Genomic DNA, 27,762 nt, shown 5'->3' with positions numbered 1-27,762 from the left:
AAGGCTTATTACAGACGACACTTTTCGATTGAATAGAAATTTTCGTTTAAAGGAAGTCTCTTCTAAAGTAAAACCCAGTTTAAGCGACAACTGTCGTTCCTGGTTCGCCTGTGCGGACTGCATGGGCTAATCTGGGTTGACACTTTACGCAAATGAATTAATCCCCGTTTTACCAGAACGAGGCTAATATATTTTTATAATTATCGCTAGTTACTCGATCCTTTCTATTGGCGCCAGCGTCCGGGCCTGCCGATCTGTGGTCGTCTTTTTGTCCCGGGATCGAGCCCACACCCTGAGGTTGATGTCATCTGCAATCGTTACCACCGTTACCAAGTCAACGGTGCGCGCGCGGGTCAGATAATGTGTGTGTTCCAGACGATCTTCCTCCTGCCGCGAAGAGCGGTGAACGATGCCATGAAAATATGTCACATCTTGTAATTTTAATCGTTGATACAGACCAAACCATGAGTAGTTGAATAAATAACATTTTTGTTCCTAACCAAAGTCCTATTATTAATTTATATATTTATTTATGTATGTGTGTATTTTTGTATTTATTTATTTAATAAAAGTTATTTGTTTATTTTTCAACGAAGAACTGAAATATTTTACGTAACTTGTGTTTGATAAGCCTTCTGAATTGTTACTGCATGTAAAGATTTTACGTGGATAAAGATTTGTGTAAAACCCACATTGTTTCAAAGGAATAATTACCTGCAGTGTGGAAAGAGCTGGCAAAGACGATGGATTCGTCGCTCATATAGTAGATATATCTGCGGCACTTGAGTTTATACTGTGGATGTTGAGATGCTCGTCGGCTAAAAGAATGAAAGTTACACAAATGAGCCTCGCTCTCGGAAAATAGGACATACGGTCTGTGCGTGAAGTGTCGTTCAATATTAGCCTATGCAGTTTGCACGTGCTAATCAGGGGCGCAACTAACCGCCTAAACTGAATTTTCGATAGAAAGAAACTTCCTTTAAACGAAAAAAACCGTAAAAGCGGAATGCGTCGTCCTTAATCAGTTTGTGCGGACTGCACAGTCTTATCTGGGACCACACTTTACGCACTAGCAAGAAGACCCGTTTTCCCATAGCGAGTCTCTAATACATTCTTAGTAAATACTTGTATACATATGTAGGATGTGCTCTTATAAATCAGTATTAATTAATCAATCGATATACGTATTTCAAACCATAAATGTCTTTATTTACATACGTTGAATAGAACGAAGACGGTTGCCATTAAAATCCGCGTAGACGATTTCGCTAGTTACATGAGAACCGGTGTACACGACGTGAGTTTTGTCAGGGCAGATGTAAGAACCCATGATCTCCCAATTCTCGATATCAAAGCCACGCCACGCGGGCATAAATGTCATGGAATCAAGGTCAAGAACACGAAGAAAGTATCCATATGAACTTATCAACGTATCTGTCTCGACATTTTCAAAGGAAAGATAAGAAAAGATGTTTTCATTTTAAATGTTCGTTCTTTGACATAATGATTGTATCCATGTTCACTGAGGATGATCCGGGACGACACTTCCTGATAAACTGCATTTTGTGGCGAATTTATTAGCCGTTGTTAGAATGAAACGTTATAGAAAATTACATGAAAGGTGTGACTGTATGATTCGTGAATGAATAAGCACGACTTTCAAAAGTCAGTACTTAATTAAGCATATTCGCCATGCTTCCACAAACCTAAAATTTCGCTTTCTTCATATACTTCAAAGTTTTCTTCCTCACACGATAACGTCTGTAGCAGGCTACCAGTTGTGACGTCATATATGTTCACTTTTTTTTGGCCTGGGGCGAAGCCCTTAGGCCATAGTAATGATTCAAATTTCTGAGACAGTCAAAATTGGCTGGCTGCAAAAACATCCACGAATGAACAAATTCCCAAAAGTCCGAATTACCACTTGGCGGTCATTCATGCGTAATCAAAGAAGAGGGACCTATACAAACAAATAGGTCCCTGCAAAGAAGTTCATCGCAGATCTCAATAACCCGCATTGTAAATACAGAACATCACTATATAACATGACAGTGCCATAAAACGTGTAAAAAATATTTTACTGAGGCAAAATTGCTAAGCATTGGGTACGTCATAGTTTTTATTATTGTTTGCATATTCATAAATAAGTTTCTTGCTTGACGGTCTAGGCCGAAAATATACGAGTGTCTACGGAGACAGTAAGAATTTTTTTTTCTGATACATTTTTAAGGTATTAGCACTCTAATGAACTTCGAGCAATATCGCCTTATTTCGTACATATCCGTCACTCCGAAAACGATTCCTGGAAATACGAATGTCAAACGCTTGAAAATTTTGGGAACGTCTCTTTTCCATTGTCTGAAATGTCTCTTTTCCATTGTCTGCCAAAAGGCAGTGAAACACCAAATTACGCAACATTTTTTTTTATTCAGCAAAACAGTTCAACGCTAAATAGTTTGTGCATGATGTTCAAAAGATTTAAGTTACATTTAAAAGCGAATACGTTTGTTCGTAATATGTACGGTACCGACGGACTAATACATTTAAAACAAAAAGTCTATTTTTTAGTTCTTTCCTTCTAGAAGACTAGCCACGGCGTGAGAAAATAATATTTCAAATTGCATTCGTTAGCACACCTCATCCTTTACCACTAAAGATTATTTTAAAATCGAATTATTGTTCTTGACTAAAAATAGTGAATAGTCTTTACTAAAAGTCGAATTTGGCCACAGTAAATAACACTGAAAATCGCACCATCTTTCATTTCTGAAAGTCGACTATGGCCACAGTAAATGGCTCTTAAAATGAGACCATCGTTCATTACTGCAAGTCGAATATGGCCACAGTAAATGACTCTTAAAATAACACCATCGTTCATTACTCAAAGTCGACTATGGCCACAGTAAATGACTCTTAAAATGACACCATCGTTCATTACTGCAAGTCGACTATGGCCACAGTAAATGACTCTTAAAATGACACCCATCGTTAATTACTACAAATCGACTATGGCCACAGTAAATGACTCTTAAAATGACACCCATCGTTCATTACTACAAGTCGACTATGGCCACAGTAAATGACTCTTAAAATGACACCATCGTTCATTACTGCAAGTCGACTATGGCCACAGTAAATGACTCTTAAAATGACACCATCGTTTATTTCTAAAGGTTGACTATGGCCACAGTAAATGACTCTTAAAATGACACCATCGTTCATTACTAAAAATCGACTATGGCCACGGTAAATGACTCTTATAATAACACCATCGTTCATTACTGAAAGTCGACTATGGTCACAGTAAATGACTCTTAAAATAAGACCATCGTTCATTACTGCAAGTCGACTATGGCCAAAGTAAATGACTCTTAAAATGACACCATCGTTCATTACTTCAATTCGACTATGGCCACAGTAAATGACTCATAAAATGACACCACCGTTCATTACTGGCAGTCGACTATGGCCACAGTAAATGATAATTAAAATGTCACCACTGCTCATTACTGCAAGTCGACTATGGCCACAGTAAATGACTCATAAAATAACACCATCGTTCATTACTGCAAGTCGTCTATGGCCACAGTAAATGACTCTTAAAATGACACCATCGTTCATTACTTCAATTCGACTATGGCCACAGTAAATGACTCTTAAAATGACACCACCGTTCATTACTGGCAGTCGACTGTGGCCACAGTAAATGACTCTTAAAATGTCACTACTGCTCATTACTGCAAGTCGACTATGGCCACAGTAAATGACTCTTAAAATGACACCATCGTTCATTACTGCAAGTCGACTATGGCCACAGTAAATGACTCTTAAAATGACACCATCGTTCATTACTGAAAGTTGACTATGGCCACAGTATATGACACTTAAAATGAAACCATTGTTCATTACTGGAAGTCGACTATGGCCACAGTATATGACTCTTAAAAAAAGACCATCGTTCATTACTGCAAGTCGACTATGGCCCAAGTAAATGACTCTTAAAATGACACCATCGTCCATTACTGCAAGTCGACTATGGCCACAGTAAATTACTCTTAAAATAAGACCATCATTCATTACTGCAAGTCGACTATAGCCACAGTAAATGACTCTTAAAATGACACCATCGTTCATTACTAAAGGTCGACTATGGTCACAGTAAATGACTCTTAAAATGACACCATCGTTCAGTACTAAAAGTCGACTATGGCCACAGTAAATGACTCTTAAAATAACACCATCGTTCATTACTGAAAGTCGACTATGGCCACAGTAAATGACTCTTAAAATGAGACCATCGTTCATTACTGCAAATCGACTATGGCCACAGTAAATGACTCTTCAAATGACACCCATCGTTCATTACTTCAATTCGACTATGGTCACAGTAAATGAATCTTAAAATGAAACCACCGTTCATAACTGGCAGTCGACTATGGCCACAGTAAATGACTCTTAAAATGTCACTACTGTTCATTACTGCAAGTCGACTATTGCCACAGTAAATGACTCTTAAAATGACACCATCGTTCATAACTGCAAGTCGACTATGGCGACAGTAAATGACTCTTAAAATGAAACCACCGTTCATAACTGGAAGTCGACTATTGCCACAGTAAATGACTCTTAAAATGACACCACTGTTCATTACTGCAAGTCGACTATGGCCACAGTAAATGACTCTTAAAATAAAACCATCGTTCATTACTGCAAGTCGACTATGGTCACACTAAATGACTCTTAAAAAAACACCATCGTTCATTACTGGAAGTCGCATATGGCCACAGTCAATGAATCTTAAAATGGAACCATCGTTCATTTCTGCAAGTCGACTATGGCAACAGTTAATGACTCTTAAAATGACACCATCGTTCATTACTGGAGGTCAACTATGGCCACAGTAAATGACTCTTAAAATAACACCATCGTTCATTACTCAAAGTCGACTATGGCCACAGTAAATGACTATTTAAATGACACCATCGTTCATTACTAAAAGTCGACTATGGCCACAGTAAATGACTCTTAAAATGACACCCATCGTTTATTATTACAAGTCGACTATGGCCAAAGTAAATGACTCTTAAAATGACGCCAACGTTCATTACTGAAAGTCGACTATGGCCACAGTAAATTACTCTTAAAATGACACCATCCTTCATTACTAAATGTCGACTATGGCCACAGTAAACGACTCTTAAAATGACACCATCGTTCATTACTGAAAGTCGACTATAGCCACAGTAAATGACACTTAAAATGACACCATCGTTCATTACTGCAAGTCGACTATGGCCACAGTATATGACTCTTAAAATAAGACCATCATTCATTACTGCAAGTCGACTATGGCAACAGTAAATAACTTTTAAAATGAAACCACCGTTCATTACTAAAGGTCGACTATGGCCACAGTAAATGACTCTTAAAATGACACCATCGTTCAATACTAAAAGTCGACTATGGCCACAGTAAATGACTCTTAAAATGACACCATCGTTCATTACTGCAAGTCGACTATGGCCACAGTAAATGACTCTTAAAATGACACCATCGTTCATTACTGCAAGTCGACTATTGCCACAGTAAATGACTCTTAAAATGGAACCATCGTTCATTACTGCAAGTCGACTATACCAACAGTTAATGACTCTTAAAATGACACCATCGTTCATTACTGGAGGTCAACTATGGCCACAGAAAATGACTCTTAAAATAACACCATCGTTCTTTACTCAAAGTCGACTATGGCCACAGTAAATCACTATTAAAATGACACCATCGTTCATTACTAAAAGTCGACTATGGCCACAGTAAATGACTCTTAAAATGACATCATCGTTCATTACTGAAAGTCGACTATGGCCACAGTAAATGACACTTAAAATGACACCATCGTTCAGTACTGCAAGTCGACTATGGCCACAGTATATGACTCTTAAAATAAGACCATCGTTCATTACTGCAAGTCGACTATGGCCACAGTAAATGACTCTTAAAATGAAACCACCGTTCATTACTAAAGGTCGACTATGGCCACAGTAAATTACTCTTAAAATGACACCATCGTTTAATACTAAAAGTCGACTATGGCCACAGTAAATGACTCTTAAAATAACACCATCGTTCATTACTGAAAGTCGACTATGGCCACAGTAAATGACTCTTAAAATGACACCATCGTTCATTACTGCAAGTCGACTATGACCACAGTAAATGACTTTTAAAATAACACCATCGTTCATTACTAAAGGTCGACTGTGGCCGCAGTAAATGACTCTTAAAATGACACCATCGTTCAATACTAAAAGGCGACTATGGCCACAGTAAATGACTCTTTAATTGACACAATCGTTCCATACTAAAAGTCGACTATGGCCACAGTAAATGACTCTTAAAATAACACCATCGTTCATTACTGAAAGTCGGCTATGGCCACAGTAAATGACTCTTAAAATGGAACCATCGTTCATTACTGCAAGTCGACTATGGCAACAGTGAATGACTCTTAAAATGACACCATCGTTCATTACTGGAGGTCAACTATGGCCACAGTAAATGACTCTTAAAATAAAACCATCGTTCTTTACTCAAAGTCGACTATGGCCACAGTAAATGACTATTAAAATGACACCATCGTTCATTACTAAAAGTCGACTGTGGCCACAGTAAATGACTCTTAAAATGACACCCATCGTTCATTACTAAAAGTCGACTGTGGCCACAGTAAATGACTCTTAAAATGACACCCATCGTTTATTATTACAAGTCGACTATGGCCACAGTAAATGCCTCCTAAAATGACGACATCGTTCATTACTGAAAGTCGACTATGGCCACAGTAAAAGACTCTTAAAATGACACCATCCTTCATTACTAAATGTCGACTATGGCCACAGTAAATGACTCTTAAAATGACACCATAGTTCATTACTGAAAGTCGACTATGGCCACAGTAAATGACACTTAAAATGACACCATCGTTCATTACTGCAAGTCGACTATGGCCACAGTATATGACTCTTAAAATAAGACCATCGTTCATTACTGCAAGTCGACTATGGCCACAGTAAATTACTCTTAAAATGAAACCATCGTTCATTACTAAAAGTCGACTATGGCCACAGTAAATGACTCTTAAAATGACATCCATCGTTTATTATTACAAGTCGACTATGGCCACAGTAAATGACTCTTAAAATGACGCCATCGTTCATTACTGAAAGTCGACTATGGCCGCAGTAAATGACTCTTAAAATGACACCATTGTTTAATACTATAAGTCGACTATGACCACAGTAAATGACTCTTAAAATAACACCATCGTTCATTACTAAATGTCGACTATGGCCACAGTAAATGACTCTTAAAATGACAACATCGTTCATTACTGCAAGTCGACTATGACCACAGTAAATGACTTTTAAAATAACAACATCGTTCATTACTAAAGGTCGATTATGGCCACAGTAAATGACTCTTAAAATGACACCATCGTTCACTACTAAATGTCGACTATGGCCATAGTAAATGACTCTTAAAATGACACCCTTTTTCCATACTAAAAGTCGACTATGGCCACAGTAAATGACTCTTAAAATGACACCATCGTTCATTACTGAAAGTCGACTATGGCCACAGTAAATGACTCTTAAAATGACACCATCATTTTTTACTGAAAGTCGACTATGGCCACAGTAAATGACTATTAAAATGACACCATCGTTCATTACTGCAAGTCGACTATGACCGCAGTAAATGACTCTTAAAATAACACCATCGTTCATTACTAAAGGTCACTATGGCCACAGTTAATGACTCTTAAAATGACACCATCGTTCAATACTAAAAGTCGACTATGGCCACAGTATATGACTCTTAAAATAAGACCATCGTTCATTACTGCAAGTCGACTATGACCACAGTAAATGCCTCTTAAAAAGTCACCACTGTTCATTACTGCAAGTCGACTATGGCCACAGTAAATGCCTCTTAAAATGACACCATCGTTCATAACTGCTAGTCGACTATGGCCGCAGTAAAAGATACTTAAAATGACACCATCGTTCATTACTAAAAGTCGACTATGGCCACAGTAAATGACTCATAAAATAACACCATCGTTCATTACTGCAAGTCGACTATGGCCACAGTAAATGGCTCTTAAAATGACACCATCGTTCATTACTGAAAGTCGACTATGGCCACAGTAAATAACCCCAATTATCTATGTTTAAGCATTAATACGAAAATGTGAATGAGATTTTGTATAAAGACAAAGGCGCTCTTATGCCATTATAAGCATTAATACAAAATTGTGAACGAGTTTTAGGCAAACCACATAGGCGCTCTTATCCGCCATATAGCCATTAATACGGAAATATGAACGAGATTTAGTCAATATACATAGGCGCTCTTTTCCCTTGATAAGCATTAATACGGAAATATGAACGACATTTTGTTAAAACAAATAGTCTCTTTTATCATCCATATAGGCAATAAATACGGAAATTAGAACGAGATTTAATGAAAAGACAAACGCGCTCTTATCCCATTATAAGCATTTATTCAAAAGACATAGTCGCTCTTATTCGCCATATAGCCATAAATACTGAAATATGAACGAGATTTAGTCAAAAGACATAGGCGATCTTATCAACCATATAGCCATAAATATAATACAATGTAAGAGTACTATATTTTACACTTGTATGTATAATGAATATTCCTGATTCACGTATGAGTTTGAGCGCTCATTAACCTGTTTAACCTGCCCAGTAGTTAACATTGACCGTTCCAAAGCGGTGACACCGGCTTTATTGTACTCTTTTTGTACTTTGTTTCGTTTTGTGCCGTTCTGTTTTGGCAATTCATCACCTGCCATGAATATAGGACCACGTACGTATGTATAATACAGGGTAAGATCTTGGATCCCAAAAGGTACATGGTGCTGCTAGAAAGAAGCAGGGTGGCGATTCGGAACAGAAACTGACATATTCATATAATATCCAGGTATTTTATTAATCAAATATAAACATATTGTCATTAAGAAACAAATTACCTATGGAAAAACGTATGATTGCGTCACTTTACACACGCACATACGTTTGCAAATGTTTTGCTAAGATTTGCAGTAGATTTACGCTTGTTGCAAGAAAGATATTTATTTTTGCATGCATTTATTATTGCATGTAGAATACGCATTTAATCCGAATGCGCCAACTCTTGTAAGTAGACAAAATGACACCTCCATTATGATGGCTTTTTACCCTTCTAAGACAGTGAAGGAATATTATTTTGGCGATGTCCGGAGGTGTTTATCAATAATTATTTATTAAATTTCATTAAACTTAATATGAATGTGTTCAATCATACTGCGGTGCACGCGTTATTAATTTATTGCCCCTTAATAGATTGAAATTCAGGAAGGTTGTACGTCCGGAGCTATTTTACAGTACCTATTTCACGAAACTTAAAACAAATATACATCATCATTCGCCGATATTGTTTCTGTGTGGTTCTCCGTCCTTCCACTTTCAATGTCCGGAGCTGTGTGACAGTAACTATTGCATGAAAGTCTATAAAACTTAAATGTCATCATACTGCACACTTAAGTTCTGTCCGGATCGATAACTCAACAGTTAACAGTAAACCGGTGTCTGTAATGCAACGATCCCACTTTTGTCCTTACACATCTTCCGACCGTACGGTGTTGTCAGCCATGTTGAACTTTTCTGCAGGATGTTAGCGTCTTTGTGTTCACCAGGCTTTACCTTTGAAATAGATTGCAACAAAATCCAATCTGGTACGACATATTGACTAGGATTCTCACACAGTTTTTGAGTACCATGAAAGTTGTGACATTCGCTACAAGAAAACTTGCTTTTTAACATAAATATACATCTACTATCCAGAAAAATTTCTTACATGAAATTTCATGAGCACCTACAATTTCATCTGTAAAATTTATGTTCCGTGTTTTACTTACGTCTATCTGCTAGGGCGCTTGATCAATATTCTTTTATGCTCGAGCCTGCATTAAAAAACCCAAAATATTTGTGAAAATGAACTAAAAACACATCAAGTTACATAACAAGTCAAACTTTTAAAGTGTCAAAGGCTACGAAGACACTTATAAGTAATTGTTTTATTTCGATGATACGATAAACTTTTACTAATCATAAATTGCCTGTGACTAGTAATTGTATTAATGGCTTGGTTATGCTAAAACACGTTACAGATATCTCTTTAAACCATTTTGTAAAACGTAAATCCGAATGAAATTTCTATGACATTTATACGAAAAGAAAAACCTAATATGACTGCTATATTTTTTTACAAAACTGATCATTGTAGTATTAATGATATGGACAATATATACGGTGAGTTGTTGCCAGGCTATATGCTATGAAAATACTTTTGGCCACCGTTCGTTGCAGAGCCTCTGTGGCCTCTTTATAACTACATCCAGTCGCGTGCAGTTTTATGATATGAAACAAACGATTATGAGAATATTTAACAAATTTTACATACATGTACTGTGAAATATTTTCTGTACGAATATGTAGTTTACTTTGACACCAAAGAAGAAAATAATTATTGTATGACATTCGAAACCGATATACTTTTTTCAATTAATTATATAACTTTAAATTTTTTCCTTTACTATTTATATTGTTCGGACTCGCCTTTAAAAAAACCGCGTAAAAAATAAAACGGGATTCTATGTCTATTGACAGTCTAACAGGCATGTTATATGGAGATATTGTACATTTTAAGACTTTGTTCTTCCCATTAACATTTAAAATATTTACATTTGACGAATTAAATTTACACAAACACAGCGCAAGTTTATACTTTCGTGAATAAAATGTGGTTGTGCACAAAATGAACAAAATGTTACGCACTCTTATAAATAAAATCATGTTTTGAAAACGTATATATTATTGTAAGATAATACTTGTTACAAAAAATAATCAAAGACCATACTCTTTACCTCTTGCATGATCACTGAACACGCTTCCTTGACGAGGACGGATTCTGTATACGATGAAACTAGTCTGTAATTTAATATAGAAATGGTATTGGTTTTAATTTTTATAAGTTTAAGTTTAGTTTTTAACAAATGTTGATGGCAGTCTCGATCGAGCACGACCTTAGATGTATATCTTTCCACATACTAATTTTTAACCTTTACAAAATCGGTCATATGCAATATTATGTTTATTTTTCACTTTCTAAATCCATTGTAAACGGCCCAATGATTATGTTATGGCTGACTGGAATAGTTCATGAAAAAAATCAATACTCAATAAAAAAAATATAATACGAAATACCTTTTGTTCTTCTTGTAAGCTGATTTCAGCTTTTCGTTAGCTACGAGCTTTACCAAAGGGTGGTTCCTGTAAATGTCGTCATTATTGACAGTTTAAGTAAGCAATCAATTTCCCATGTTTTGTGAAATTTGTATGAAATCAAAGAAAGGGAAAGTTTTACATTGTGTATGGTACCGTTTGTCAGGAGAAATTGTGAATAAGCGAATAACACATATTTTTTCTTTACAATCGAACCTCGACTTTTATCGTTGATTGATTCAAAATATTTCGTCTCTTATCCTAAATATAAAGTGGTTATTTAAATAAGGGAACACAGATAGCTTTCAATATAATTGGTATTTTGAATGCCAAGCGCTTATGCAATATACAGTTGCCATTGCTAGGCATTGTACTGTACTAAGTGCCTGTTCGTACATGTAATGCAACCGGATCATTGCGATACTTTGGTCTTTACGAATTTCTCATATAGAGTTTATCTATTTCGTTCGGAGCTCATAGAATTCGAAGTAGCTATTGACTTTGGGCAAGTAACAGACGCATCAAGAGCAATTCCACAACACCGTCACACATAGGTTTCGGTGGCAAGACCGAGTTCGAATACTACGCCGTTTACAAAGCTTTTCTGCTGTTAAAGTCAGTTTTTGTAAGCATTAACGCACATTTTGAATAAGCTTAGTATATCAGTGCATTGAATTTAATTGCAGAAAAGCTACCTTATTTATGACAATTACAACTTACCCGTTTTCTGAAAAGGTATCTTGGATGTTTTTCTCCACGACAGTCAGTGCCTGAATTACATGAGGAAAAAACTGATAAAAAAGAACCAAATGATTATAGCATGTACACTGTTTCAAGAGTATGACAATACGTTAATGAAATTGTGCATTAATATTTGAATATGATAATCAATAGGCATGCAACGTAGAGTAATGTATGAATTAATACCTCTAACGTGAAAACGCAAAATCCATATCCGATGGAACTTTTTGGTGCCGCGTCTACGTTTGTAATAAATTTGCAATGGTTAAGCAACCACAAAACGTCACTGAAATATATATAAAAAAGATCGGAATGAAATGGCGATAGAACTTCGACCAAATTCCTATGAACTTATGTGATCCAATGAAGAGTAAAATATATATGACTTTCGTTTACATTATTGTAACCACTAGAACATGTAGAAATCCTATGAAACCATTGCTCACCTGTCTTCCACCGTCGATGTGACAATGGAAAATCACGTTTTGTATGCCACAGGGACCTAGATAGCATTTAATGTTGCCATAGTCGACTTGCAGTAATGAACAGTGATGACATTTTAAGAGTCATTTACTGTGGCCATAGTCGACTTGCAGTAATGAACAGTGGTAACATTTTAAGAGTCATTTACTGTGGCCGTAGTCGACTTGCAGTAATGTAAAATGGTGTCATTTTAAGAGTCATTTACTGTGGCCATAGTCGACTTGCAGTAATGTACAATGGTGTCATTTTAATAGTCATTTACTGTGGCCATAGTCGAATTGCAGTAATGAACGATGGTGTCATTTTAAGTCATTTACTGTGGCCATAGTCGACTTTTAGTAATGAACGATGGTGTCATTTTAAGAGTCTTTTACTGTGGCCATAGTTGACTAGCAGTAATGAACGATGGTGTCATTTTAAGAATCATTTACTGTGGCCATAGTCGACTTTAAGTAATGAACGATGGTGTCATTTTAAGAGTCTTTTACTGTGGCCATAGTCGACTTGCAGTTATGAACGATGGTGTCATTTTAAGAATCATTTACTGTGGCCATAGTCGACTTGCAGTAATGAACAGTGGTGACATTTTAAGAGTCATTTACTGTGGCCATAGTCGACGTTTAGTAATGAACGATGGTGTTATTTTAAGAGTCATTTACTGTGGCCATAGTCGAATTGCAGTAATGAACAGTGGTGACATTTTAAGAGTCATGTACTGTGGCCATAGTCGACTTCCAGTAATGAACGGTGGTGTCATTTTAAGAGTCATTAACTGTGGCCATAGTCGAATTGCAGTAATGAACGATGTTGTAGTTTTAAGAGTAATTTACTTTGGCCATAGTCGACTTTCAGTAATGAACGATTGTGTCATTTTAAGAGTCATTTACTGTGGCCATAGTCGACTTTTAGTAATGAACGATGGTGTCATTTTAAAAGGCATTTACTGTGGCCATAATCGACTTGCAGTGATGAACAGTGGTGACATTTTGAGAGTCATCTACTGTAGCCATAGTCGACTTTCAGAAATGAACGATAGTGTTATTTTAAGAGTCATTTACTGTGGCCATAGTCGACTTTCAGTAATGTTCGATGGTGTCATTTTAAGAGGCATTTACTGTGGCCATAGTCAAATAGCAGTAATGAACGATGGTGTCATTTAAAGAGTCATTTACTGTGGCCATAGTCGACTTGCAGTAATGAACAGTGGTGACATTTTAAGAGTCATTTACTGTGGCCATAGTCGACTTGCAGTAAATTACGATGGTGTCATTTTAAGAGTCATTTACTGTAGCCATAGTCGAATTGCAGTAATGAACGGTGGTGTCATTTTAAGTCATTTACTGTGGCCATAGTCGACTTTTAGTAATGAACGATGGTGTCATTTTAAGAGTCTTTTACTGCGGCCATAGTTGACTAGCAGTAATGAACGATGGTGTCATTTAAAGAATCATTTACTGTGGCCATAGTCGACTTGCAGTAATGAACAGTGGTAACATTTTAAGAGTCATTTACTGTGCCCATAGTCGAATTGCAGAAATGAACGATGGTGTTATTTTATGAGTCATTTACTGTGGCCATAGTCGACTTTTAGTAATGAACGATGGTGTCATTTTAAGTATCTTTTACTGCGGCCATAGTCGACTAGCAGTTATGAACGATGGTGTTATTTTAAGAGGCATTTACTGTGACCATAGTCGACTTGCAGTAATGAACAGTGGTGACATTTTAAGAGTCATTTACTGTGGCCATAGTCGACGTTTAGTAATGAACGATGGTGTTATTTTAAGAGTCATTTACTGTAGCCATAGTCGAATTGCAGTAATGAACAGTGGTGACATTTTAAGAGTCATTTACTGTGGCCATAGTCGACTTCCAGTAATGAACGGTGGGGTCATTTTAAGAGTCATTAACTGTGGCCATAGTCGAATTGCAGTAATGAACGATGGTGTAGTTTTAAGAGTAATTTACTGTGGCCATAGTCGACTTTCAGTAATGAACGATGGTGTCATTTTAAAAGGCATTTACTGTGGCCATAGTCGACTTGCAGTGATGAACAGTGGTGACATTTTAAGAGTCATTTATTGTGGCCATAGTCGACTTGCAGTAATGAACAGTGGTGACATTTTGAGAGTCATCAACTGTAGCCATAGTCGACTTTCAGAAATGAACGATAGTGTTATTTTAAGAGTCATTTACTGTGGCCATAGTCGACTTTCAGTAATGTACGATTGTGTCATTTTAAGAGGCATTTACTGTGGCCATAGTCAAATAGCAGTAATGAACGATGGTGTCATTTTAAGAGTCATTTACTGTGGCCATAGTCGACTTTTAGTAATGAACAGTGGTGACATTTTAAGAGTCATTTACTGTGGCCATAGTCGACTTGCAGTAAATTACGATGGTGTCATTTTAAGAGCCATTTACTGTGGCCATAGTCGACTTGCAGTAATGAACAGTGGTGACATTTTAAGAGTCATTTACTGTGGCCATAGTCGACTTTCAGTAATGAACGATAGTGTTATTTTAAGAGTAATTTATTATGGCCATAGTCGACTTTTAGTAATGAACGATGGTGTCATTTTAAGGGTCATTTACTGTGGCCATAGTCTACTTTTAGTAATAAACGACGGTGTTATGTTAAGAGTCATTTACTGTGGCCATAGTCGACTTGCAGTAATGAACAGTGGTGACATTTAAAGAGTCATTTACTGTGGCAATTGTCGACTTGCAGTAATGAACGATGGTGTAGTAATGAACGATGGTGTCATTTTAAGAGTCATTTACTGTGGTCATAGTCGACTTTCAGTAGCAAACGATGGTTTCATTTTAAGTCATTTACTGTGGCAATAGTCGAATTGCAGTAATGAACAGTGGTGACATTTTAAGAGTCATTTACTGTGGCCATAGTCGACTTCCAGTAATGAACGGTGGTGTCATTTTTAGAGTCATTTACTGTGGCCATAGTCGACTTGCCGTTATGAACGATGGTCCCATTTTGAGAGTCATTTACTGTGGCCATAGTCGAATTTCAGTAACGAACGATGGTGTTATTTTAAGAGTCATTTACTGTGGCCATAGTTTACTGGAAGTAATGAACGATGGTGTCATTTTAAGAGTCATTTACTGTGGCCATAGTCGACTTTTAGTAATGAACGATGGTGTTATTTTAAGAGTCTTTTACTGTGGCCATTGTCGACTTGCAGTAATGAACAATGATGTCATTTAAAGAGTCATTTACTGTGGCCATAGTCGACTTGCAGTAATGTACGATGGTGTCATTTTAAGAGGCATTTACTGTGGCCATAGTCGACTAGCAGTAATGAACGATGGTGTCATTTTAAGAGTCATTTACTGTGGCCATAGTCGACTTTTCTTAATGAACGATGGTGTTATTTTAAGAGTTATTTACTGTGGCCATAGTCGAATTGCAGTAATGAACGATGGTGTCATTTTAAGAGTCATTTACTGTGGCCATAGTCGACTTTAAGTAATGAACGATGGTGTCATTTTAAGAGTCTTTTACTGCGGCCATAGTTGACTAGTAGTAATGAACGATGGTGTCATTTTAAGAGACATTTACTGTGGCCATAGTCGACTTGCAGTAATGAACAGTGGTGACATTTTAAGAGTCATTTACTGTGGCCATATTCGACTTGCAGTAATGTACGATGGTGTCATTTTAAGAGTCATTTACTGTGGCCATATTCGACATGCAGTAATGAACAGTGCTGACATTTTAAGAGTAATTTACTGTGGCCATAGTCGACTTTCAGTGATGAACGATGGTTTCGTTTTAAGAGTCATTTACTGTGGCCATAGTCGACTTTTAGAAATGAACGATGGTGTTATTTTAAGAGTCATTTACTGTGGCCATAGTCGACTTGCAGTAATGAACAATGGTGTCATTTAAAGATTCATTTACTGTGGCCATAGTCGACTTGCAGTAATGATCGATGGTGTCATTTTAAGAGGCATTTACTGTGGCCATAGTCGACTAGCAGTAATGATCGATGGTGTCATTTTAAGAGTCATTTACTGTGGCCATAGTCGACTTGAAGTAATGAAAAATGGTGTTTTTTTAAGAGTCATTTACCGTGGCCTTAGTCGACTTGCAGTAATGAACGATGGGGACATTTTAAGAGCCATTTGCTGTGGCCATAGTCGACTTTCAGTAATGAACGATGGTGTCATTTTAAGAGTGATTAACTGTGGCTATAGTCTACATGCAGTAATGAACAATTGTGTCATTTTAAGAGTCATTTGCTGTGGTCATAGTCGACTTTCATTAATGACATTGGTGACATTTTTAGAGTAATTTACTGTAGCTATATTTGACTTGCAGTAACGAAAAATTGTTTCATTTACAGAGTCATTCACTGTGGCCATAGTCGACTTGAAGAAATGAGCAATGTTGTCATTTTAATAGTTATTTACTGTGGCCTTAGTCGACTTGCAGTAGCGCTCATCACATGCACGCGCACTATCATGTTGCCTGATTATATATTTATTATCGATGTACATTAAACTTATAAACCATACAGTACGTGTAGTTTATTTATTTATTAAGTACACCATACACATCCATATTTGATCATTGCAGATAGAAGACTAGTACCAGTACATATAATTTCATTCGTATTTAAGAATGAAATTTATGTTAATACTATTTACTTTTTATCTTTAAGTCCTCGGTCTTTCTCGTGTATGGCCATACAACTATTTTCCATAGCCGAAACAGCCAATCGAAACAGGGGACGAAACAGCCAATGGAATCAGGAAAATGGAAAAGAGTGTTTCCCGAAAATTTTGACCACTGTGAAAAATAACGTTTAGAACCCGTGTCACTTACAAAATTTAATATTGTTGGTGAGCAGTAAAAGGGGATAAAGTGGACTTATGCTTGTGTGATGACTGTAGCCATGTGAACGGGTTATCGTACGGCAAAACCCATCACGTAAAGAAGAGTCTTCAACTTTTCAAGAAAGGAATGCCTTGTTTTGCTATCAACACAAAGCTCGGAACAGGAAGGTACATGGATTATGCATGGAGTATAACAGTTTCATTATTCATAATTGGAGTAAAGTAGATTTTGCAGGAAAAGTGCACCTTGTCAGTGATTTTTACCACATAATCAGGCTCATATTTGCTTTCATTTTAAAAAAGAAAATATGGCATGGAAAGGAAAAGCTGTGTTGTAAATGCATGGAAATCAAGGACAGCATATTTGAATTTTATGACCAAGTAATGATATTTTCCTGAAACAAACAACAAAAAAGTATATTATGTCCCAAATACTAAAATTACTATTCTGAAATGATATGTCAATGATACTTGTGTGATTACCTAAATTATGTATTATGGTTATCCAAATTCAAATGCTGCATATTTATTATCTTTTCAGCAATGATCAACAACATTGGTGGTCCAGGAACGGTTAATTACTTTTTGTCAACACTGTATGTTCCAATGATCAATTGAACTTAAAGAAAATGGAAATACATGCGGGAGGGACCATTCATCAAGTTTTAACTATCTCCTTTATAGCAGACAGGCTTATAAGATGGAAACGAAGTAGGTATTTCACTGATTTATGTGATTGTTAATGTAGAACCAATGTTTTAAGTAATAAATAAAATGTAACGTTAATAGTCAGTTTCATATCCAGTAGGGATAATACATGTATTTGGCATTAACATTTGGATGAAGGATGTATATATGTGGTGTTTACACTTACTTATTAATCCAGTTTAAAAGGGTGTATCATATAACATAATAGTAATGACATGCTATGTCGTGAATGTCTGAATAAATAAAAACGATGACGCATATCATAGTGGATTATATCACACTTCTCATGAAACACTAATGTCAGTTCTTACTCCTATACAAGTGCTTATGTATTTGACATCTGTATATGATTGTTTTGTTAAATAACATGAAGAAAATGTTGTCAATTTATAGAAACAACTTTAAGAAAGGCTTATTGAAGCCAAATAAATAAGAAAAGACCAACTATTTTTTATTTTTATAAATAAAAAATGGTTAAAATTATTCATACACAATTTGCAATTATGCATAATTTTCTTCGACTGAAACTAATTGAAGTTCTTATGAACCTGCCTGAATATAACTACATGTACTAGTCAAATATCAACTTCAAAGGAACCATGTTGTTATCTTTTCAGTGATACATTGTATGCTGATTACCTGTGCAGGAGGAAAAAATGAAACCAGATACATTATGGACTCAAATTCAACCCAGAAAAAAGCTAGGAACTTGCATTCTTCTTTACCAACATGACCCCAACCTTTAAACAAGAGCAGACAACTGTACTAAGCATTTTGTATGAATGATGGCCTTTTTTCACTTAGAATATGCATATTATTAATGTTTAAGTTTGCGTACCACCCAAAATATTTCCTATGTCCCTTGACATATTGCTTTAATGTTTTGCATACTTCTTTACCAACATGACCCCAACCTTTAAACAAGAGCAGACAACTGTATCAAGCATTTTATAAGAATTATGGCCCTTTTTCACTTAGAATATTCATATTATTGATAAATCTATGTTAAAGTTTGCGTACCACCTCAAATATTTTCAATGTCCCATGACGTATTGCTTTCATATTTTGCAAACTTCTTTACCAACATGACCCCAATCTATTTTCAAGAGCAGACAACTGTATCAAGCATTTTGTAAGAATTATGGCCCTTTTTGTCTTAGTAACTGAATATTTTCTTAAATTGTGAGTTTAGATCCACTTGACTTCTAAAGTATCAAAGCCATTGCTTTCAAAATTCAAATATTTTCTTACTACCATGAGGGTACTGTACCTGGCAAGTTAAAATTGACCTTGACCCCCCCCCAATTTTTTTTTATTTGTTTGCCTTTTTTATTTTTGAAAGATTGTTTGATATATGACCACACCCCACATTATACCCCCGCTCAACCCCTCCCCCGCCCTACCCAACACAATTTTTTTTCTATGAAACATGGTTAAAAAACACCAAATATATATATTTACTTTATCTTCGAAGGACCGTCCAAACATCCCACTCAAGCTATTGCTATCAAACTTGAAAAAAATCTTATTAGTTTGTTTTATGTCTTAACAAATGTTCAATAGATTGTTAAAAATATACCTTGACCTTATTGAACCATTTGAATAATTTCCCCATGATGGCTTATGTTATACTGTCAAGCACTCGAATAGTCCTCTGACAGCTCTTGTTTTCTTTATTTTTCATTCAAACATACATTGTAGATGGTTTCTATGTTCGAAGATTGTTATTTCCTTTTGCCATGTTTTTTGACAATTTATTTAAAAAAAAGACTCGTGACTAGAGATTGCAATTTTTCTCGTTTTCGAAGGATGATGACATCACTTTTTTTTTCTTTATTCCTTTTGTCACATGTTATAAACTATCATATTTGTATATATTATGCATTTATCTATTAATACATACTGAAAAAGGTGTTGTTTGTTCAACATTTGGATGAATGAGAATCAATTTTGTAAATACATGGTTCACAAAAAATGGAGAAAACAATTTGGGAGTTCAAAACTGAATATGTAAAAAAAATTATTGTACAGTGAATTGTATTTAAACTTTAATGATCAATACAGAATACCACAATACTTAGAAATATGCGAAGAAAGAAGAGAAAATCAACATGTCAACACCCTCAATCTGCGCAGAAAGCGTTAACTTTTTCATACAATTTTATGTTCTTTCATTTTAATGAATGCCGTTAGAGTCCCGGTAAAGCTACGGTACATAAGAAAACCGGCGCTCTGCCGGAATGCCACCGGCATTCACCGGGGCTCCGCCGGGGCATTACCGGCGACGACCGGGGTGAAACCGGGGCGTTGCCGTAGCTCTGCCGGGGTCTGATGCCGGTATAGACACGATGAGTTCCGGCGGTGTGACGGTATACCGGGGCTCTGCTGGGACGCTGCCGGCAAAAACCGGGGCTTGACCGTGATAAACCGTAGCCAGTCCGGGTTGACCGGGACTCTGCCGGGCTTTTGACCGTCTTAAACCGGGGCGGCATCGGAAAATAGTGTGACTGCGTTCAAAAATGTCTACGAATCATCCCGGTCCTCGCCGGTCGACCGGCGTTAGTAAACCGGGATGAACCGGGGCAAAACCGGCAAAAGTGAGACTTGGGCTTAAGTGGATTTTGCTTTTGTATACACATTACAAAGGAAGAATGAGTGTTTTCCTGATCTATTAATTATGTAATAGAAAACTATTTTAGGCTATTGAAAGGTATTTGTTTGACGCCAACAATAACAGTTTTTTGCGGCCATGTTGTTGTTGTATATCTTCACCGCCTGGACGAACCTCTACCAGATCTGTAGAGTTGAACAAAAGGTTATCGTTCTCCTCCACCGTCTATGAACACTGTAGTATATACACAACTATTGTCTTTTCTTGCAGTCTCTGAGCTTCTGCACTCAACCGCTAGGGTCCATCCGTATAAATTCAGACAAAGGGAGAAATTCGGACAAAGCATCCTTAATGCATTTTACGTCACACTAAACCTAGCCTCAGGCCTTCAGCGCCTACAGCGCTTTGATTTAAATAATGTGGCGATCGTGTCATTGCTTTTACCAGCAGTGCAGCACCTGTAGTCAAAATCGTCGTTAAGCAGCGGTATGCCTATACATTGTTTACCTGCTAACAGGAATGTGATAATGAAGGTTATATAATCTTTTTTATTTAAACCCTATAACATCGGAAACTTTGGCAGTTGAATCGATTCTATTACATAGCAAGAACATCTTATTAATGTCTTTTGAGATGATTCTAAGAGCGCACCCCGAGTGGGGATCGAACAAGGGATAACCCGGTCGCAAAAGAACAACATATCGACTGCATCACTGCGACCTTATAAGAGATGAATGCAACTGCAGCCTGAAAACTACCAATGCTTTGCAATGACCGGTAATTGTGATATGTTTGCATGTGTTTAGTTGTTGTTGTTTTTGTTATAAAAAGAAAGTAAATAAAAAGTAGGTAATTTTAAATGTGGAAGATACATCTTAAATATGCATTTTACATTTTAAGTATACATTTTCCTTAAGAGGTGAAATGACGTCGTGTTTATGAATTTACAGTGAATCAGAACTGATTGTTGATAAAAAAATTCCGACATTCTTTGTTATTTTATTTCATATCATTTATTCGTCCCGAAAATTCGTCAGTAACAACCAACACTGTTGGATAACAATAGGGTGTTTAAATAGAACTCGTTACAGGTTCTATCCTAGTATATAGTGAAAGTCATTTGTGGCTTGGCTTAATTATTGTGTTGATGTTCTGTTTGTTTGTAAACTCAATGTTAAAAGACTAGCAAAATACAAATAAACATGTATACATACAAAATTAAAAATATATATTTCAATATAGAGTTTTTTTATTAGTAATGCTAACCTGTGTGCAGACCTTCTACTTTTATTCCGTTGCCCAACTTCATGGCGATCCACTCGTCACCATGACACAACGTGACCTTTCTGCACTGAGCTTTACCCGTCACATTGCGTAGCAACCGTGGAGGGTCGACCTTGATATTCCAGATTTTGATTTATTTTGGTTCCGTTTCTGTAGATGACTGTGCATTATTTCATGTTTTATCACACCCGGACTTCTCACGTGCAATGTTTGTTTTATCGTAATGGAAATTTGTGGCCTCGATTACGCTTATATATAATGATAAAGAAAGTTCAAAACTGTAATAAAATATCAACTCGTACAATGTATACATGTCGAAAATTGCGAAACTAATAACGTTAATTCAGTTTCGTAAAAAAACCAGCAACTCTTTTATAAAGTTAAGCCATTACGTATAAGGAACCTGTGATGACGAAAGTTCCACTTGACGTCATCGTCATCATGTTAATGTGAGTGGCGTGCACGTGGATGCTGTGTAGCAGCTGACCCCCGGGACGCTCCAAGATGTCGAACCACACTTTAGAGTTGTACTCACGTTAGCGCTGCTTGAACTCGGCTGTTGTCTGAAACAAAACCAACAAACGATTGAGCCGCGTCATGCGAATATGGGTCGTATTACAATTGCGCAGTCTGGTCAGGAGATACTCTGTCCGCTATCAAGTCACGCGAGATTTCTTGATGTCATTAGCAGACAGCGTAGCTCCTGATTCGACTGAATGAATGCGCAGGCTGGCCTGGGGCTTCGCTGACCACATGCAGAATAAGACCAGTGTTCGCATGAAGCGGCTCAAATCATGAAGAACTTTTAAGAAACATTGTTCAGTGATTGGTCTTGTATAAGGTCTGTATACATATTAATTATTATGAAAAAAAAAACGTTTTAATTAATTTGGTTTAAGAGAGGTTTTCACTTGTGTGAGCGGGGTTTGTGAAGTAATAACGATATTTGCCGAGCAAATCTCTTATTCAATGATCTTCAATTCTACCGTATATGTACAATACATGAGTGTGTATTATTGTATTGCCTTAATGTATGTGACTGCATCTGAGTCTTCTTATGGGACAACTGGGCTTAACGCGTAAAGTGTCAGCACAGGCTAATCAGTGACGAATCCAGTTTTGGCGGAAAGTGTCGTCCCTGATAAGCCTGTGCACCAAGACCAGTTTTCTTAGAACCAGGCTCATATGAGCCCGGCTTCAAACCTCGTTACCTCCAGGCGCCCTAGTAGCTGAGGCACGAACTGAACCAGATCCGTCTGCAGCTCCTTCCGGGACAGCAGAAACGCCTCCAGAATGCACTTGATCAAGGGTTCCCCGGGGAACGCCGCTTTGTTCGCCGTGAAGTTGTCTAAGAGAGCACTTGGAGAGGCGTGAGAAACATGCGTAAATTACATACTTTAAGACGTGTTAGGCTCATCTTCCAGTGTTAATACAAGAGACAATGTTTTTGTTTATTTTAACGAAAAGCTAAAAGTGTTACCGAGCAAAGTTTACTTTCTTATTTGTTAAGAGCTATATATAATTTTCTCATTCAAATTTCAAACAAACAATCTAAATTAAAGTGACACTGATTGATTTTTATATGTGTTTAATTGTAATATAATGATACAAATATGTTACAATAACACAAAATAGGCAAGAAAAATTATACATTGAAGACGATTTTCATAATGTGCAGCAAATTGTGACGAAGATATTTCGTACATATTTTCCTACAATAACCGGAGCATTCGTCTTTTTATTAGGATCAGAGTTAGTGTTCGTGTGTCGTATGAATTGATATCGTTGCAGGAAATTAAAATTGTGTCTTTGTGTCGTATGAACGAATCTACACTAAAACTAAATTTAAATTTACATCGTACACTCATGATATACATGCTGGCGAATTCGACTGTACAGACATTTTCGATTTAAGAATTAAATATCTGGCTTATTTCGCATTTTTTGACACATATTCTTCTTAACTTCCTCTAATTTATATTGAAATATATGTATAATAAGTTTCTTACACATATATAAATTCATAAATATTTGACAAAATCGTGCTGTCTCACTTTAACGTGTATTTAAACAGGTAAAAAGGTTATTTTATCAGCATACAATTACATCAGGTAATTCGCATACAATAGTTACAGTGGTAACAATGACAGTAAACGACAACTAAAACCAATGATAGAATGTTAGGTCGTAACAATTTAAGTTAGTAATATAACATACAATGTGACATTTCTTAACCATAAAACTTACTCAACCGGAAGTGCGTGTAGCTTAGCAACGCAGAAGTGCACGTTGGCGAGACACTCCTTCTTAAGAAGGTCAATGTGACCCGCGTGCAGGCGGTGATAGGGCAGATTGTTGAGAGCCCGGATGTTGTAGTCATCCTCTCCGAAGCAAAGGGGCTGTGACGTCACAAAGCGGTCCTATTCAATTACCGCCCATTTAGCGTTCGTGTACGGCTTTTCTGGAATACCCCGGTAGATCACTTTACAGCTTATTTTAGCATCGTTCTCTGACAAAGGCCTGTATGCATGTGCGTAAAGTGTCTTCCAGTCAGCAGATGCTAATCTGGGACGGCAATATCCGCCTTAACTGAATTTTCGTTAAGAAGAGACTTCCTTTAAACAAAGAAATACTATAAAACGGAAAGTGTCGTTCCTGATTAGCCTGTGTAGACTGCACAGGTTTATGTGGGACGACACTGTACCACATGCATTAAGTCGGTTTTCCTACAGCGAGACTTATATGGATACTCCCGAGCAAGCACATGAATTTGGTAACATGTATTTTCGGTGAAAATTTCGATATTACAGGGAGTGAATTAATAAAACTGATATTAATTCTCTATTTAAAAATTACTTGCGGCAATTCGAAAAACATGTTTAAAAACTCATGATAACAAGTTCCTCATTATACTTCTATATTGGAGGATCAAAAATTATCAAAGACTCACATAGCAAATTGCGCCTGATTGGAAAATCAACGTTTATTTTCATTTTTGCGTACTTGTTATTGTAATTATCTTTCTGATATTAAGACTAACTCTCCATACATATCATAATAATGCTCAATACTACCATTGTCCCAGGTTCCCGCGAAGAAATCAATTAGGTTGCCTTGGAGACTCTTGCTCTGCGCATCATTAACGCAGTAGCGCTCGTGCTTAGCTTCCCTTAACTGACGGTGGTACCAGTTTAACACGCGCGCACCGTTTGCACCGCGCTCAACTGCGATGAAAATACAACAACGCATCAGTTAATTATAGTCAATCACAGAGCATTGAAAAAAAACGCGCAGTGTGGATATAGTACATGTACTGTTTAAATGCCTTGAGTTATTACATGCAGAATGTAGCTAATTTACAACTCCCGCGGATACTAAAGTCATAAGCAAGTCACTTAAAGACAATTGAACTAAGTGTTTATCAGCAGAAATCTGCAATCTGCAATCATCAAGGTGAAGCGAACCTATAATCACACGTTCTTAAGGAAGACGTTCAACCGCGTTGCGATAACCGCTTTATCTTAATTTTAATCATATGCGATGCTGATAATGCATTGGAAATCCCAATATAAATCGCCATAGTACATATAACATCATTATCTTCTCATCAGCTCGACGTTCGTAAAACATTAAATTCAAACGAGAAAATAACAGTAAAGTTCAGTACCGACATATTGGTCGATGTCCGCCCGTATGCACACGAGAAGTAGAGGGGGTAGTCTGCGCATGGGCGGTGTCCAGTAGGTGTAGACGTCATTTAATACGTCATCAAGCTCCACCTCGGTGATTCCGTTATTGGCTGAAGTAAATATCCATATTGAACTAGATTTTTGCTTAACAAGACTTCCATTAATGTGCTGGCAAGTAGATAAACAAGTGATCCTCGTTATGGGAAAGCTGGTCTTAATGCATGTGCGAAAAGTGCCGTCCCAGATTAGCATGTGTGGCCCGGACAGGCTTATCAGGGAAGACATGTTCCGCTTTTATTTGGTTAGTATACAATCTCTTCTAGATAAACAAAAATCAGGTTAAGGCCGAATTAAGTGCTTTAAGGCCAGTTTACCCAGAACAAGACTTGAATACAAGTGACTCAACCCCCACCTAAGGTAAAATATCCCAAGGCGCGACACACCAATATCCGGCTGTGCAGTTTCTCCAAACGACTGAACAGGAAGTCGACTGAGGTACGGACTGTCGTCTGCAGTACTGTCCGTGACGGCGGGTCGAACGAGCGCCAAAGCATGGCTTCGTCAAACGACAGCTGATCAGAATTGAACAAAATGTCAGTATAGCGTTATACAAAATAATTTTTTGAAAAAAAACCTAGCTGTGTAATTTCTGGTTTGCATCAAACGTTCAAGTTTCCACTCACTTCAAACTTGTCGACTAATATGATCCTGATTGAAGACCTTTTGGACAGAACGGTTATAACTTAGGATTACCCATGAGATTGATTACTAAAAGAAAATAATGAATTCCCAATTAATTCAATGATGATTTACTGCCTTAAAAGTATTTTTGCTTGACATTTAATGTAAGATTACAAATATAACTGGCACTACTAAACTATTCATCTTTCAAAAAGAATGTTCTTTATCGTGATTATAATGACACACGTACCAGGCCGGTTCGTGGGCTTTGATTCTCCAGCATACTCAGTTGTTGCACCAGACTCTGTAGCAGAGACAGTACGGAAGAACTCTCCACTGTTGTACCGAGAAACCTGCAGCCCAGAGAAATATGCGTCATGTGATGTGTTAATGTTTAAGGTATTGTGTAGTTTCCAACAAACAAGATAAAGATGAACATAGTTACGGCCAGTTTTAAATAAAGGAAGCGTGGAAAACACCAAGAATTGTTTTAATACAATTCTGACCTTAAGTTATTTTAGATGATTTAAAGAAGTTTGGATTGAGAAAGAAACACAATCATCATAACGTAAATACTTATGTTTAATAATATGCACCACAGAAAACCACTGTATTAACCTTTACGAAAGAATTTTAGAGTACTGAAATTATTTATTTGTCTTTTTTAAGTTAAGCATCTCTAAATAATGAATAAGTACATGTAGGTTTTTACATATTTTCAACAGCAGATCATTAGCAATTCAAATTTTGAACATATATTTGTTATCAAACATTTTCCTATAGTCAAACTTCAATCGCGCGTTCGGAAATCCGAAACCAATTCTAACCAGATAACGGAACTGTATGTTTTATTATTAAAGCGCAAACATTTGAAACAGTCGAGCCAACATAGGGTCGAATATCGATGGTCCCAATTTAAAATGTCGAACCTACAAAAACACAAGTTTTCAGGAGACGTATTTTTGTTAAACATTTCTTGCACAAAGTCAAATAAAGACTATTTTAAACATTTTTAAAAGTGTCGCATGATGGACCATGTTCGTATGGAACTAATTTGACGTTAAGTTAATAAATCTGCTGTAAAATGTATCTTCGTCATTTAGACTTGCATTTATGTGATGTTTCGGCAAATTGGACAGCTTATTGTAAGAGATTTTGTTTCAATAGAATAAATTTGTCCATTTTTTCCGTTAGATATAGCAAAGCAATGCGTGTTTTTCTGTTTTACACGGTGGAACAGAGGTGACAACCGCAATTCTTTATTTATAGTGTGGCCTCAACTTAGTAACTTGTGGGAACAATTTTTAAAATAACTTGTGGAAACAACTAAGTACGTTGTCCCCACAACTGT

General features: G+C 36.7%; 2 long non-coding RNA genes across 2 annotated transcripts; both read right to left on the bottom strand.

The window, feature by feature from the left end:
• Positions 1 to 222: 222 nt before the first annotated feature.
• Positions 223 to 26,766, bottom strand: LOC127846914 (uncharacterized). The gene is made up of 3 exons (XR_008033734.1): positions 26,662 to 26,766; positions 715 to 818; positions 223 to 387 (listed from the first exon to the last, which is right to left on the bottom strand). It is a non-coding gene; the product is annotated as an uncharacterized LOC127846914 (long non-coding RNA).
• LOC127846906 (uncharacterized) lies at positions 9,105 to 12,397 on the bottom strand. The gene is made up of 6 exons (XR_008033726.1): positions 12,282 to 12,397; positions 12,075 to 12,124; positions 11,337 to 11,402; positions 10,382 to 11,060; positions 9,989 to 10,033; positions 9,105 to 9,773 (listed from the first exon to the last, which is right to left on the bottom strand). It is a non-coding gene; the product is annotated as an uncharacterized LOC127846906 (long non-coding RNA).
• Positions 26,767 to 27,762: the final 996 nt, after the last annotated feature.

This window comes from Dreissena polymorpha, chromosome 10 (assembly GCF_020536995.1).
Source record: "Dreissena polymorpha isolate Duluth1 chromosome 10, UMN_Dpol_1.0, whole genome shotgun sequence".
Lineage (NCBI taxonomy): Eukaryota > Metazoa > Mollusca > Bivalvia > Myida > Dreissenidae > Dreissena > Dreissena polymorpha.
Note: the sequence above shows the minus strand (reverse complement) of the source record. Positions and strands in the feature narration are given on the sequence as shown.